General features: G+C 37.2%; 1 protein-coding gene across 11 annotated transcripts in view; it reads right to left on the minus strand.

The window, feature by feature from the left end:
- The window catches only part of Pdp1 (PAR bZIP family member Pdp1), a 62827-nt gene that overhangs the window by 24864 nt on the left and 20366 nt on the right, over positions 1-17597 (minus strand). For 2 of the 11 annotated variants that reach the window (XM_089258795.1, XM_089258788.1), the window contains exon 1: positions 502-676. The exons of 5 other annotated variants lie outside the window; for them this stretch is intronic. The gene's annotated coding sequence lies outside the window, so the exon portion shown is untranslated. Of the gene's footprint in view, positions 1-501; positions 683-17597 lie in introns of those variants that run through there. 4 more of the 11 variants (XM_089258790.1, XM_089258793.1, XM_089258792.1 and 1 more) reach the window with 4 other exon arrangements.

Here is a 17597-nt window from a genome sequence, read left to right on the forward strand (position 1 = left end):
CATTGGTGGTTACGGCGATAAGAAATAAGAAAAGGCATTCTTTATATGAATATATATAGGTATATTTATACTTATATATATGTATGTATATTTATATTTCTCAAATGCAAATCTTGACGCATCCAAGTTAGTTAATCTTTGATTATAATAAAAATATCGTTTTACAAATTGTAGTTTAGGATTTGATATGAAAAATCTAATTCGAATTTAACTTGGATTTTTTTTTTTAAATGTAAATAAAAAGTTTCAATTTGAAATTAAAAAATTGTTTAAAATTTAATTTAATTTTTAGTTTTATGTAAAAAATTTATATTTTAAATTTTTAGTTTTATTTTTAATTTTAGGTTTCGTTTTAATAATATTTTTGTATTTATTTAGGTTTATAAAATTAAAAAAAAAAATATTTTTAAATAATGCAATGAATTTTTAAAAATTAAAATCTTTAATTTTTGTTTTATTTAGTATATTTTTGTTTATTTTTTATTAATTTTTTATTAATACCTTTTCTAATTTATTGATCTGTTTTATGAATTTTGGATTTGCTGCGTTTGTTTTGTAGTTGTTGTTGTTGTTGTAATTAAAATTAAAATTAAACTGTTTGCAATTAGATCCGTAACTTTAGCGCTGTTGCTGGCATATGCTACAGATAGAAATATCTATAACTATTTATGTGTTTTCCATATTAGGTATATATGTATTGATATTTGACACCAGAGCACAATCACTGTTCACTTTTGTTCTCTTTACTATAGATTCATATGTACTATGTATGTGGGTATATATAATATACGATCAGTTGTAGATTTGATTTGATTTGTTTTTCTATTTGCGTTGCACTTGCTTTCCAGAACTTTGCACCTTTGAAAAGCCTTTCTTTCGACTCAATGCGCAATTCTTGATTGCCCTAGGAATTTTACAGTGTTTGAATAAATATTTATATTGATTAGCATGTTGTATTTAGTTTAGTTTGTATTTTGTATTATTTGAATATTTTTATTTTTCTTTCTAGCTGGAAATTTCTTCACAGGTTTTCACGTTAGACTCGCACGCGCAGTTGAACGAGAACGATTTGGACATGAGAACGCGATGTGAACGAATGCCGGGCCACAGTCGTAGCCATGGCCGAGCCGCAGTCTCAGTCACAGTCACAGTCTCAGTCGCTGCCCTCGCTAGCAGCGCTGCCAGTGCAGTTGCTGCACACGCTGGCAGCGCTGTTTGTCGCAAAACGCCTACAAGAGGCAAAAAAAAGCGAAGGAGAGAGAGAGAGAGAGAGAGAGAAATAATAATAAAAGTGCCGCAGCGTAAATTGCAATTTTCTGCAAGTAAGTTAAAAAATTACGTAAATAGTGAAGGGAGGCCCTTTAATAAAAAAATAAAATAATATATACAGTCATACATACATTTGCACATATACATATATCTCTCTCTAAGCCAACTGATAAATGGCGCAAAAAGCTAGTTCGTAAAAAAGTAATAATAAATAATTTCTATATAAATAAATACAAACATTAGTGTCAACGGCAGCGCAGCGCAGCGCGCTGAAAATTCACTGAGCGACAGCGAGTGAGCAGCGCTGCCAGCAGCAGACAGCGACTGTGGCAGCGGCAGCGGCAGCGGCGACAAAGTCACGCGGATTCCAATATGACCCAAAGCCCAACGTCTAGCAAAGTTCTAAGCACGTGTTGTGAACACACCGGGACACACACACACACACACACACACACACACAGGGCAGCTGAGACTGAGAGTCAGCTAAGCGCGCACACACGCATACACATACACAGGCAGAGACAGTGGCAGAGGCAGAGGCAGAGGCAGAGGCACATGCATATGCACACACAGGCACTCGATGGCGCGCACGTTGAACGTTTCGTTGCATTTGGCATAGTTAAAGTAGCTAAACACACACACGCACGCACACAGCTAAAAATATGTGCAAGCTCGCGCTCTCTCTCTCTCTCTTACTCTCCCTTACAGTTAGCAAAAATAAACAACAACAACAGCAACAGCAGCGGCCACCTCATAGACAAAAGCTGAACGCTGCAAGTCTTCCGTTTCCTGTTCTAATTGCTTTCTCTCTCTCTCACACACACACACTCTCTTTCTCCCGTTCTGCGTGTTTGTGCCACAAAAGTGATTAAAGTATCGATGACGATGGTGAGCTTCGAGCTTTGAGTGTGGCACGCGCACAAACAAATTAATTGGCTTGCAACACGTGACGTATGCGTAATTTCATGGAAAGATTCGTTTGCATCTGCTTGCTTTCGGGTGTTGCCTTGACGACCTTTATAAGCCCCAGGTGCAGCGTGATTCGAAGGCAAATAATTTCCATTATTGCCATCATTATTATTATTAGAAATTATATTAATTAAGCGCTGTACATAAAAATTGTGTGAGTGTTTTTTTTTTTTTTTTTGCAATCAATTAAATGTCCAGTTAATTTGCCAATTTATCTACTTTTCTGGCGAATTCATTAGGGCCTCTGAGCAGACACTCGATTCGCGAAGTTTCCATTGGCTATCAGTGATGTAAAGCCGTAGAACTATCTAGGCATATATACTAGGTAAAGCTCTTGGAAACGAAAGAAAGAACCCTTAAGAAAAGCTGTGATAAGGAGCACTGGAAATGGAACTCTGCAAGTGGAACGATGGAAATGGAACAATGTAAAGGAAACAAAGAACATTTAAATTATTAATATTAAATTAAAAGCTCAGAGCATAAGATTTAAATATGGGTAGAGAACGAAATGAATAAATATCTAAAAAGAGAAACGTACTTAGGCAAATTATAATATAAGCAAATCGAAATAAAACAAACTTAAAATGGAAAATTTACTTAGCATGATTAATTGAAAACAAATTTAAATATAGAAAAGCTAATGACAATATATTGTGTATAGCACTGTAATTAATTATATAAATCGAAACTAAAAATAGTATTGAATGCTTATCAATTAACTGAAATCTAAATTTAAATGCTCGCATTTAAAAATATATAGGTTTGCTTATGCCATAAATAGATTAACAACTATTTTTAAATATATTGTGAGGCCTTGCACTCGTTCACGCTGAGCTGAGCTTAAGATTCGTCAAGCAGCTTAGCTGTTTCACATGTCAACAGCCCAACCCCTTCGCTGCCTCTCTCTTTGCATTTCCCCACTCCCCACACTCAATCAAATCCGAACGGTACGCATCTGGCAAACAAATCAAGCATACAGCCCGTGATCCGTTTATTTTCGAGTGCACAGCAACAAGTCGCTAATGTTCGTTGTTTGCCGAATCTCCTGGCTGTGGGTCGTGCGTCTGCCAATAGGGCGCAGCGAAGCGTAAAGGATTCCCACAGCGTGCGCTGCCATTGGCGCAGCTGCTTCGTGTGCGTCGTTCACCAATCAGAGCAACAGGCGCTGGCAACAGTTGCCAAACGATGCGTTGCCGTCAACGCCAGCGACGACGCGTCGGTGCCGACAGCAGCAGCGGCTGCGGCGCAAGCGAAGCGACAAACAGCTGCTGCGACGTCGCGTCGTTTGTCGTCGCCGCATCGTTGTCAGGTTTTCTATTTGTTTTGCTGTCAGTTGTTGTATTGTTGTTGTACTATCACGTTTAGCTACCACGTGCGCCGGCCTCCGTTTTGCACATGTGTGTAAATGCGAGCGGGCAACTGTGTATATATATGTATATGTGCGTTTGTGTGTGTGTAATCAAAAGCACACACAAACACACGCACACACACATAAATACTTGCCTGCAGTACCGCAATGAATGAGCGTAGTCAAGCACAGTGAGCGAGCAGAGTGAGAGAATGAGCGCGCGCGAGAACAAAACAAACGCTCAAAATAGCAAAGAGGAAGAGCGCCGCAGCCTAGACGCTACGACAATACGCGAAGCACGAAGAATAAGCAAAGCATAAACAATACGCTAGACGAATGCAGAGTTGTTGTTGTTGTTGTTGCTGTTATTATTTTCTTGCAGGCTAAAGCAATGCATCGCACACACACACATATATATATACAGCAAGCAAAAGCAGCCGCATCAATGACTCACACACACACATACTGAAAGTTTGACTTGCAAGAAAGCAAACACGCAAAAATAACTGAAGAGTTGAGTTGAGTGAGACGCAAGAGAGCATAATAGTTCACTCCATCTGACTCGCTCTCTCACACTTCCACTCCCAGCCTTTGAGCACTTTGCTATTGCCTGTCAAAGTAAACAAAATAATTGTAACAATTACAAATGGGGGCGTGTCAATGAAGGGGAGGGCTAGGCAGTTAGCGCTTGTTTGCCCGCTACCCATTGTTGTTTATTTATTATAATTTACATTTTTTGTTCATAGCCTAATTGAACACACAGAGAGTAATAGAGAGAGAGAGAGAGAGGGAGGCAAATAGACGCACACATATGCATTTGCATTCGACGACTATTAATAGTTGCTGTCAGTCGTTATACACGTGCTTTACTGTACAGCCATTCGAGTGCTCTCAACTTGCAGCACTCGAACAATTATTTGAGATGTGCTTAAACGTTGTTTTTTTTTTTTACATTCATGGCGCCATAAATGTTGAGTAGCAATAATCAGTTGACCCAGTTGAAAGATATACTAGATAGTTATAGTGACTATATATCATATGGAGCAAGTCGATATAGTGGAGCATTAAAGTCCATATTTTTAATGGGCAATTTGAATAGGTTTTTTAGCTTGTTAGTTGGGATGAGACATATGAATATGCACATATACAACAAATACTCTATGCATTCTTTCTCTTAAACTCTTTTTACTTTTATATAGATGTGTTTCCATGGCCCAAGCTCTATACATTTCTGTTGTTTTATCTATTAGCATATATTTCACAATTTAGCATAAACAAATACTAAATTATTTACTCACTAAAACAACAAAACTAGAATCTATCAAAGTACCGTTAGAAGCGTATAAAAATAGTCATATAAATAGCAAATGGAATACGCGCATTCATATGGTAATCAATTTAGATGTCTGATGAGCATCGAAAATATGTATATGATCAAAGCAAATGTTAAATCTTATCAGCAACCGGTTCCGGTCTACATACACACCTTGAAAGAGTCAAAAAAGAGAGAGTGACAGAAAACATAGCTAAACATACCAAAAGATATGATAACATAAGCCGGTGCAAAGTTGAAGTCAATTTGTAATCGGAACGGAAATCGATTTAAGTAATTTAATAAAAATAAAAATAAAATAAGTAATAGATATTAAACTTGGTCAAGTCAGCGCTAAACCATGCAGCTGCTGGCTTATTAACCTGTTGAAAATTTGAGCTTTAATTTGAAGCGCGCTAACTGAAAGGAAAAGAAGGCAAAGGAAAAGGAAACCGCTAATGGCAGCGCTGCTGACGTCGTTGACAGCGCATCGACACGCTGCGCCAACATGTGACACTGTGTGCGAGCCAGACGGAGAAGGAGAAACAGAGGCAGCGGAAGAAGCAGCGGCAGACGCAGAGAAAAACACGAAATTTCATTGCAATTTGTTGTCGTAGGCAACACACCGCGAAAAAAAACAAAAACAAGAGTGCAAAAAGAATTGAAATTAATTGCAATTGGCCGAAAGGGGGCGCTACACACGTGTTGCTGCGCGCGGTCTGACTTTTGTGTGCGGAGGGAAAGAGAGCGGCTGTGGGATGCGCCAGACAAGCTGCCTACAGCATGAGAAAAAAAGAAAACATCAACAGAGCAGCGGCAGAAGCAGCAGAGCGGAAGAGCGGGGCGCGCGCTAACTCGACAGACAACAAAGCTTTAAAGCGTCAGCTTTTGCAGTTGATACGCCAAACTGCCAACAGAGGGCGCTGCAATTCGAAAGCTTTGCTGCGGCTGCTGCTGCTACTGCTGCTGCCAGTGTTGCTGGCGTGCACACATAAAAACGTAGCATACAAAATAGTAGTAGCCATGCAAATTTGTTTATTTATCAAACAACCATTTATCGATGCGTGCCGCACAATCGATAAACAATTTCTTATCAGACAGTGATTTAATTAAACGCATATGTTCAATTGATTGATTGAGACACAATGGCTGCCAGCTTAATTAAGCAAATATATCAAATAAATTAAAGACAAATAATCAACAACCACAAACAGAAATTTCATTCAAATTGGAATTGGAGTGAAAACATTTTTGGCTCTTAATTGTGCGTGTGTTCTCCCTCTCTCCCTCACTCTCAGTCTCTCTTTCTCTTTCTCAGTCTTTTCATCTCTGTGAAATGTTATAAATAAATTGTGTTAAAGCATTTGCGTTTCATTCACAAAAAGACGACAAAAGTGCGAGCGAGACGGAGCACAGCCCATTGCACGCTGCCAATTGTCGCCGCTAGATGGCGCCACACATACGCTATACAGCTGTCCAGTCGGTTTGTCGGTTTATTTGAGTTAGATCCTACACAAACCGGTATTAATGGCATTATTTATGCTCCAGCTGACAACCGGCAGCTTCCAGGGGAGATTATTTATATCAAAATAATTGGCTTGCAAATGCTAGCAGGGGATTTTCTAGTCGAGCCAAATAAAGCCGAAACAATTGCCTTCAATCACCACAGACTGCAAAGCTTTTGTTGTATCTCAGAGCAAAAACTTTTACCATTTGTTGTTGTGCCCGTGTTTAGGGCAAGGCGAATGGCATGGAATGATTGACAGATGAACTAATTGACAGACTGATGCTTGACAGAATGACACTAGCAGATTGAGTGACAGACTTGGGTAATTCAGTGACATATTGACCAAAGCATGATTGTCTGAATGAAGAAAATAGACTGACAGCATGATTGATTTGAGTATTTGACTGACTGAGTAAGCAACTGGATTGACGGATTCACACATTGACTGAATGCTTGAATGATTGACCAATTGACAAACGCCACTGATTAAAGTACTATCAGATAGTCAGATAGATTGATCTATTGATTGCTTGACTTGAGGATAATTTGTTCGATTGACCAACATATTAATCATAAAAGGCTATGATTAATTATCGTTAGAATGCTTGAAAGAGATTAATTATACTAATTATTTCCATAATTTCAAAAGTTTATGTCCCAGAAATCGTGATGTAAAAGAAATGCAACTAAAAGAAAAGTGAGCTAAAACTTTGCGCAGAAAACTTAGCGCTGAAAGTTTTCTTTATCCATGCTAAAGTTTTCTATTCTTTGCTCAGTTTTTCGATTTTCGTTTTATGCTTTTCTGTTTTTTTACTTTTTACCTAAGTTTCTTTCTATTTATTTCCGCATTGACGTATTAAATCAACTATTTAAATATATATATCTAAAATATAAATAAAAAAAAAGAAAATATTAGCACGAGCAACGTTTTCAGCCTTACGCTTTGTGCGTCATTCGTAAACGTTGGCATTTTTTTTCTGTTTTTTTTTTTTTTACACCAGAATTATGAACTAAAAAACTTCGGCAAAAACTTGGCGGCGTCTTTCATTTTGGCCACAGTTTCTAGTGATTTATTTAGTCGAACATATAGCTCAGATATTTTAGATATACATATGTACATATTGATGAGTCCCCGAATAGAACTACACTAATATTTCCAATTTGTTGTCTCTAAGTACACACAGTTAGAGAATTGTTGTCTCAACTAATTCCTCGAGCTTTTCAACAAAAATATTTGCGACACTTTTTTCCCTTTTCGTTTTCCTTTGACAGTTCTAAAAATGTGTTAACAGCAGAGAAAAAAAATAATGAAACATAAAAAAAATCAAAGGCGCGTGTTAAATTTCAAATTTTCATGTAGCTCAAAATGTTGCAACTATTTCAAAAGCTAAACTAAAATTTGTGAAAATTACTTAGAGATGCTAAACGAGTGACAAATGCTTTTTACCCCAGTTCCGAATGTTGAAGTGGGTATATTGGGTTGCTGAAATATCTTAGTAACAGATATGGTATGGAATGATATGGGAGCATATATATTTATGGCTGTTTAGAAGGAAAAGTTGACTTGAGCTAGTCAAAGTGGATGTCCCATATGACGTATACTTGATATTTAATAGTATAAGGAGTAATATTTATTTATTTTTAAAGGGATATTTAGAAAGGGAAACTAGAGTGTGAATATGTATATATATATATATATATATATATATATATATATTTTTTTTTTTTTTTTTTTTTTAATATTTTCTATCACTCTTCAGCACTTTTCCCATATCTATGTTAGGTGAGGGTATTTTCTAGCAGTTTATTTCGTTTTGTTTTTGTTTTTTTTCTGTTTCCGCTCGTAATGGAAATTAACTCGAGCTGTTGCCCGAAATGATGTAACCGCGTTTTCTAATTGCCGTCGAGCACAGCTCGCATGTGAAACTACTTTGAACTGGCGCTGCATTACCCCTTTCCCAATAGCCCAACAACAACAACAACAACCCCCTTTTCAGCTAGAATAGACGACAGCTCTGCATTTGTTCGGTTCGGTTTGACGGGCGTTAATTGAGCTGCTTATTATTATTATTGTGAATTGTCTGAGTTTTTTTTATGGCTGTCAGAATTATTATTGTTGTTATTGTTGTTGTTCTTAGTGCTCTGCCTGTGTTAATTGAGCATGAGATATTTGCTAAGCTCCGCCGAGCAAAAATCCCCCGCGTATTAAATAATTCACTTGACGTGTTTCCCTTTTTTTAGGCAACCTCAATGTAATTTTAATTTTCCAAAAATAATTCGTAATGAATATATAATCATATGAAAGTAGACAGCATGATAAATATTTTATTTTAAAGCATTTTAATGTTTTATATCATTTGATATATATTTTTTTCAATTTAGGAATCTTCAAACATAGCCTATTAATATTTATTAATATTTATATACACAATTTTAATTAATTTAAATTTATTTAATATATTTAAAATGCCTTGAGCGCAATTAATAAATTTTAAAAAATTTAATTTTTATTTAAATCGTTTAAAAAAAAACATATATATTTATATATATATATATATTTTCATATTTTTTTTTTTACCCAAAAAAGTTTTTTTTTTTTTATTTATTTTGACTCTCGACTTTTGCTCACTTTTGCAGCGATAATTAATTTCTACATTTGAATTCACTTAAAAAGTTTGTCCAAGACTTTTACCCCCGCCACCCCTCTGGGGTAAGTGTGTTTGGAAAACTCTTTTCCTCTGGCACACTTATCAAATTAGAGAAAATTTTTGCTGTAGTCGAAAATATTTGTGCACATCTTGCGCTTACACTTAATTAATGAAATTAAGACCCAAATTGAATAGAATATTCAACATTTTTGGCATACACTAGGCTAGATTGAGCGGCGAGTTCTACTCACCCACGTGTCGAGAATTCGTGGCAGATGCAAAAGGAATTTGACACTCACCTGCAAAGAGAGCAAAACAAATAGAAATTCAATTAAATGCGAAATTTATAGAATATGCTAAAGCTACATGTGTTTCGGGCTGATGTGATTGGACTACGTCTTTTATGAATGAAGCGAGTATATTGGCTTTCAGTTGCATGCATTTTAGACTCAAGTTTTGTTGAGTTTGTTTTCGACAGTTGTTATAGAGTTCATACTAGTTAAGTTTAAGTAGAGCTCGAAACTCGATCTCTCCATCTCTGACTTTTTTCTCAGATTGTCTCTAAAGTAATCCCCATATTTGCAGTACCCAAAAAACCTTCCACAGTCATAATAATTTATGAACACGTCTATAAAGTAAAACGTTTGAGAATTACTCAAATTCATTCAAGTTAAGCCACAAATTGGAACGTTGCCAAATTTAATCAAGGAATTTTCACTTTTGCTGCAACACGAACGAGCATTCGACAGTCGTTTATGCTGCGCAAACATTTCCGTTGCGCTTTTCTTTTATTTGCGACTATTTGGGCAATTAAAAGTACAAATCTAATAAGCAGAGTACACACAAAAATGCCCATAGAGCTGAAAGGTGTGAAGGGAGCGGCAGCTAAAGGTGGGCAGAGCAAGCAGGTGACTAAATTCATTAAGGAAAAACACAAAAGTCAGCATGTCAGCTGGCTAGAAAGAGATGCAGAGCGAGCGAGTGGGAGAGTGAGAGAGGAACAGTAGCAAATCTGTCTGCCTCGCAATCATATAGAAAATTGTGTGCCAAAAAAATAGAGAAGTAAAATAAGAAAAATTCAAACAGCAAAGTGCAGCGAGTGAAATTTTCATTTAGAAAATTGTCGCCAGTTTTGCTTCTATTCGTTTCTTTTCTCTTTTTTTTTTTTTGACACTTTAGCTACTTGTTGTAATGGCCAAAATGTCTTGGGTTACCCTGACACCCACACACAAAAGGCCAAAGCCAACTGCAGTTTTTATTGATTTAGCTGCAGTTAAAGCGACGTATGTGTGTGTGTGTGTGTAAGTGTGTGTGTGTGTATGTGTGTGTGTGTGTATGTGTGTATGTATATATATAAACATAAAAGTCGGCTCATTAAGTATGCAAACATTTGGCCAGTTCAACTCTTTCCCTCGCCCACTCTCCCTCTCTCCCTCTCTCTCTCTCTCTCTCTGCCTGCCCTCTGCCAGCTGTCTATTTCGCATTACGCATACGCCCCATTTGCTCGCCTTTTACAAGTTGGCACCTTGGCCATACAAATTTGATGGATTCCATTGAAATGATCAAAGCCAAACAATATTGGCAAACAGCCGTTGCTTAGTCCAGACAGTTATATGATATATGAAATTTGTGTATATGTGTGTTTATATGATATATTTATGCATATAGGATATTTGCTTATTATGCCACAGATATCGCTGCGATATTGTTTCTTATTTTGTTTACTATACGCAACTGTAAACAGTTTTCATTGTTTTGTTTAAATCAGTTGCTTTTTGGTATTTTTTATATCCAATAAATGCCGGTACTGCATGCTAGAATAATATTATTGACTTCTGTGTAACTTGAGCTTAAGGCAAGTTGATAGTTTTAACTAGCTAGAGATCAAATAGCATGTATGTACTTGTATTAGGCTTGCTAATACCCTGGAATTTATGTAAATAGCTAGGAATTAAACAGAATTACTGTTAGCTGAGACTATTTATGCTTAGACATCATAAAGTGAGGATTCAATGGCGCTTTCTTATCCTTTACTTCAGTTTCAATGAATGTGTTTTTCACTTTATAAATTAATATTTCGATAATTTAATATTTCTATTTCATATTGAATTTATTTATTTATTAATAACAATTTCTTTATAAATAACAAAATAAAATTATTATTAAATTATTTATAAATTCAATATGAAATAGAAATATTAAATTATCGAAATATGAATTATTAATTATTATAATAAATATATTATATTATTTATTATTTATTTATTATATATTATGTCATATATTTGATCATATATTATTTTATATATTCTATTCCAGTTGTGTAAAATTCAATATATTCAATATATCAGATATGTAGTATATTTTACCATGCCCATCAATGCCCATTTGAACAGTTAGACTTAGGCTACTCCTGTTTCAAGTCTAGCACAATCTATATATACATATGTATTCAACTTGTATGCATATGCAACTCTATATATATATACATACATATATACATAGTCAACTTCTTTGTCAACTTTAATTGATTGGCATGCTCTCTTGGCTATCTACACATTCGAGTTGCTCTTGCCTGCATTAGCTTAATTATAGCCGCGTTGATATTCATTTTCATTTCACGTTTAATTGACAACAATAACAATTTCGCCGTCCACTTAAATTTCGCGTTGCCTCCCCCTGCCTCTCTCTCTCTCTCTCTCTCTCTCTCTCGCTCTTTCTCTATTATTCCCTACTGGGTTTTCCTTTTCGCCCGCATTTTCCGGCCACTAACCGCAACTTAATTGAAACGAAAACCAAAAAATTTTAATGAAGCTGCCATCGCATTTTCATTTGCCGCGGCTGCTGCGCATTCTTTATCTTCATTCTGCATCTACTTATCCCTGCCGCTGTCTCTCTCTCTCTCTCACTCTTCTTTCTTTTTGCTCTATTGGCACTTTATTTTTTTTATATTTCTTTTTTGCTGCATTGTCGCTGCTGTAGTTGCTGCTTAAGTGTTTTTTATTTCAATGAAATGACTGTGGCTGCACCTCATCTCTCTCTTCCTCTCCCTCTCCCTATCTATCTTTCTCGCTCTCCTCCTTCACCCACAGCCGTGAATCGACAACTCAAATGCAAAGCATTCACAATTTCTTGTTGCCTTGCGCACACTTTTCTACAATTTATATATTTATACGTTTCAATTTGCACTTTGCGCGTATACCCTGTAATTTGAGAGTGCATAGCATGTAGTTAACTGAGTGGACAGTTCCTGGGAACACTTTAAACTGGTATATGAGCAAATATTTAGCCTGTTCTTCTCTGTAACTCTCTTCCTCTGCCGTTCTTTGTATGTATTTCTATCTCACTCTGTTTGGCAATCTATTTATAATAATACAATATATTTATAGCTGAGTTACATGAAACTACTTAGAAATATTTTGCTAGGTATACTCTTTCTCTCTTTATGCCTAAATATATGTATAATCGTTATACATTTCTCCCTCTGGATCTTTACCTTACGCTCTATTTATTTGCTTAACTCCCTCAGCATATTCCACAAACTTTGGTCTCTGCGTTGTTCATTTTTGCTCTGAAATATTTTCTCCCACTTAAATACCTTCTCTCTATTGCTCTATATGTGTATTTCTTTATCCTCTCTCCTTCTCTCTTCATTTTCTTGCTAGTTTAGGCCATTATAATCTCACATTCATTCACTCTACTCTATCTCTCTCCCGTTCTTTCTCTCTCTCTCTCATTCTTTCTCTCTCCCCATCTCTTTATTTTACTCTTTCTATTTCACTCTCTCTGACTTTCTTCTATACATACATATATACATATGTATATGCATATCTCGCTCTTAATTTGTCTCTCTCTCTCTCTCTCTCTCTTCCTTTCCCCCTCCTTCCTTCCTCTCAACTTCTCTCCTTGATCAAGTCCTAGCTTCACCCAACTACTCCACTACTTTGGTCTTCATTTCCATCTCTACCCTACACACATTTCCCCCTATTTTACAGGGTATACCGCTTGTCCATCAGCAGCATTTCCTGCCTTTAGCTTTTGCCATTTGCCTTCTGATGAGTGCAAGATGCATGCTCATTGCATTTGCTACACTTTTGTTTTTATAGTCATGTGCGTGTGACAGAGCTAGAGAGAAAGTGAAAGAGAGACAAAAGAGAGAAGAGACAGAGAGATGGGTTAAGGGGTTTCTCACACGGGTTAAACGCACCTCAATTTCAGCTATGCACGACTAATTATTGACAGGCGAAATGCCTTGGGAAACTACGCGCTGCTCGCTTTATCTATTATGCTCTTAGTATATTTGTTGTTGTTGTTGCTGTTGTTGTTGTTTGCTTTTATATTTTGTGATGGTAGATCTAACAAATTAAGTCAATTTTGGCAGCTGCTACAAAGTTGTTGTTGTTTGTTAATGCATGTCTCATTCGCCTTGCCAGCCAAAGCACTTGGCTCTCGCCTCGCCTTGCCCTGCCTTGCCTTGCCTTGCCTAGTCTTCTCTTCTGCCTAGACTAGACTGGCCTAGCCAGCGTGTTAATTGAATAAAAAGTGTAGCATGTGTAGAAGCAGCAGCAGCAGCAGCAGCAGCAGATGATGATGCTAGAGGGGCAGGCAACGATAGATGAGGCTAGAGATGTGTAAAAGAAAAACTTGGAGCAGAAGTGCAAGCTATGAAAATAGTTGAGAGCGCACGCTTTTGCCACTCAAGTGGCTAGGCAGCAGCACGTTGTCACTGTTGTTGTTGTTGTTGTTGTTGTCGTTGCTGTTGCCAGCTGCCCTAGCTACAACAACAACAACAAGCAGAGCTATGCAGAGCACGCAGCTGTATATCTTAAAGCTACACTTGTAGCTACTGCAGCATCTAGCTGTATCTTGTATCTCTCCACTGTGTGTGTGTGTGTGTGTACATCTAATAAACGCAAATTGACTAGCTCGAGGGAGATAGAGAGATAGTGAGAGAGAGAGAGAGAGGGGGAGAAGTGGCGAGCGCAGGGCAGCTGGCAGCTCGTGACACTTTAATCTGCCGGATAAGGTAAATAGACAAAGTAGCGCATTAGATCACAAAATACACAGCGAGCTTTAGATGTTAGTTACAATGTTACTTGCTGTTGTTGTAGGTGGTTGTTGTTGTTGTTGCAGCTATTAAACAAGCAATGACTGACATTAGTTGTGGCTATGACCTAAGCCTCAGCTAATGCAGCAAATCATTTTCAACAAAAAGGTGTCACAATATTTATACGAACTTTGTGCTCATTATTTGTTTATTTTACTTCAACTTGCAAGTCACGATGGATTGGTACTATATATACATATATCCATATACAATAGGTAATAATAATATTTAAAAATTAAATACTACAAAGTACAAAGCACAAGTAAAATCTATTTTATAGACTGTGTGTTTAAGCAATGAGACTTCGAGTAGAGCTAAGCAGCACTTAAATTTCGCGTTGCCTCCCCCTGCCTCTCTCTCTCTCTCTCTCTCTCTCTCGCTCTTTCTCTATTATTCCCTACTGGGTTTTCCTTTTCGCCCGCATTTTCCGGCCACTAACCGCAACTTAATTGAAACGAAAACCAAAAAATTTTAATGAAGCTGCCATCGCATTTTCATTTGCCGCGGCTGCTGCGCATTCTTTATCTTCATTCTGCATCTACTTATCCCTGCCGCTGTCTCTCTCTCTCTCTCACTCTTCTTTCTTTTTGCTCTATTGGCACTTTATTTTTTTGTTATATTTCTTTTTTTGCTGCATTGTCGCTGCTGTAGTTGCTGCTTAAGTGTTTTTTATTTCAATGAAATGACTGTGGCTGCACCTCATCTCTCTCTTCCTCTCCCTCTCCCTATCTATCTTTCTCGCTCTCCTCCTTCACCCACAGCCGTGAATCGACAACTCAAATGCAAAGCATTCACAATTTCTTGTTGCCTTGCGCACACTTTTCTACAATTTATATATTTATACGTTTCAATTTGCACTTTGCGCGTATACCCTGTAATTTGAGAGTGCATAGCATGTAGTTAACTGAGTGGACAGTTCCTGGGAACACTTTAAACTGGTATATGAGCAAATATTTAGCCTGTTCTTCTCTGTAACTCTCTTCCTCTGCCGTTCTTTGTATGTATTTCTATCTCACTCTGTTTGGCAATCTATTTATAATAATACAATATATTTATAGCTGAGTTACATGAAACTACTTAGAAATATTTTGCTAGGTATACTCTTTCTCTCTTTATGCCTAAATATATGTATAATCGTTATACATTTCTCCCTCTGGATCTTTACCTTACGCTCTATTTATTTGCTTAACTCCCTCAGCATATTCCACAAACTTTGGTCTCTGCGTTGTTCATTTTTGCTCTGAAATATTTTCTCCCACTTAAATACCTTCTCTCTATTGCTCTATATGTGTATTTCTTTATCCTCTCTCCTTCTCTCTTCATTTTCTTGCTAGTTTAGGCCATTATAATCTCACATTCATTCACTCTACTCTATCTCTCTCCCGTTCTTTCTCTCTCTCTCTCATTCTTTCTCTCTCCCCATCTCTTTATTTTACTCTTTCTATTTCACTCTCTCTGACTTTCTTCTATACATACATATATACATATGTATATGCATATCTCGCTCGTAATTTGTCTCTCTGTCTCTCTCTCTCTCTCTTCCTTTCCCCCTCCTTCCTTCCTCTCAACTTCTCTCCTTGATCAAGTCCTAGCTTCACCCAACTACTCCACTACTTTGGTCTTCATTTCCATCTCTACCCTACACACATTTCCCCCTATTTTACAGGGTATACCGCTTGTCCATCAGCAGCATTTCCTGCCTTTAGCTTTTGCCATTTGCCTTCTGATGAGTGCAAGATGCATGCTCATTGCATTTGCTACACTTTTGTTTTTATAGTCATGTGCGTGTGACAGAGCTAGAGAGAAAGTGAAAGAGAGACAAAAGAGAGAAGAGACAGAGAGATGGGTTAAGGGGTTTCTCACACGGGTTAAACGCACCTCAATTTCAGCTATGCACGACTAATTATTGACAGGCGAAATGCCTTGGGAAACTACGCGCTGCTCGCTTTATCTATTATGCTCTTAGTATATTTGTTGTTGTTGTTGCTGTTGTTGTTGTTTGCTTTTATATTTTGTGATGGTAGATCTAACAAATTAAGTCAATTTTGGCAGCTGCTACAAAGTTGTTGTTGTTTGTTAATGCATGTCTCATTCGCCTTGCCAGCCAAAGCACTTGGCTCTCGCCTCGCCTTGCCCTGCCTTGCCTTGCCTTGCCTAGTCTTCTCTTCTGCCTAGACTAGACTGGCCTAGCCAGCGTGTTAATTGAATAAAAAGTGTAGCATGTGTAGAAGCAGCAGCAGCAGCAGCAGCAGATGATGATGCTAGAGGGGCAGGCAACGATAGATGAGGCTAGAGATGTGTAAAAGAAAAACTTGGAGCAGAAGTGCAAGCTATGAAAATAGTTGAGAGCGCACGCTTTTGCCACTCAAGTGGCTAGGCAGCAGCACGTTGTCACTGTTGTTGTTGTTGTTGTTGTTGTCGTTGCTGTTGCCAGCTGCCCTAGCTACAACAACAACAACAAGCAGAGCTATGCAGAGCACGCAGCTGTATATCTTAAAGCTACACTTGTAGCTACTGCAGCATCTAGCTGTATCTTGTATCTCTCCACTGTGTGTGTGTGTGTGTGTACATCTAATAAACGCAAATTGACTAGCTCGAGGGAGATAGAGAGATAGTGAGAGAGAGAGAGAGAGGGGGAGAAGTGGCGAGCGCAGGGCAGCTGGCAGCTCGTGACACTTTAATCTGCCGGATAAGGTAAATAGACAAAGTAGCGCATTAGATCACAAAATACACAGCGAGCTTTAGATGTTAGTTACAATGTTACTTGCTGTTGTTGTAGGTGGTTGTTGTTGTTGTTGCAGCTATTAAACAAGCAATGACTGACATTAGTTGTGGCTATGACCTAAGCCTCAGCTAATGCAGCAAATCATTTTCAACAAAAAGGTGTCACAATATTTATACGAACTTTGTGCTCATTATTTGTTTATTTTACTTCAACTTGCAAGTCACGATGGATTGGTACTATATATACATATATCCATATACAATAGGTAATAATAATATTTAAAAATTAAATACTACAAAGTACAAAGCAAAAGTAAAATCTATTTTATAGACTGTGTGTTTAAGCAATGAGACTTCGAGTAGAGCTAAGCAGCAATAACATTCTAACAGAGTTTCATTAAAGCTTGTTAACAGCATTATGTTAAAGTTATAAATACTTAACAGTAGTACATTATAAATACTTAACAGTAGTACATTTTAGCAGACTTGGGACTTTTTTATACCTTTTCTATATAAAATATGTATGATTTATTACAGTTTCTTACCCCTTCCATCTTTTGATTTACGATATTCCCTTTTATTTTTTAATATTATATATTCTCCATTAATTATCGTCACATCTGGCATTTCATCAATTTATTACACTCACATTTCCATAACTCCACAGCTACAATAAATAACTATGTAGCTCCACATTTCGAGCAATCGAAGGG

The sequence above is a fragment of the Drosophila navojoa genome, chromosome 4 (genome assembly GCF_054131105.1).
Source record: "Drosophila navojoa isolate 15081-1374.11 chromosome 4, UAZ_NAV_1.0, whole genome shotgun sequence".
Lineage (NCBI taxonomy): Eukaryota > Metazoa > Arthropoda > Insecta > Diptera > Drosophilidae > Drosophila > Drosophila navojoa.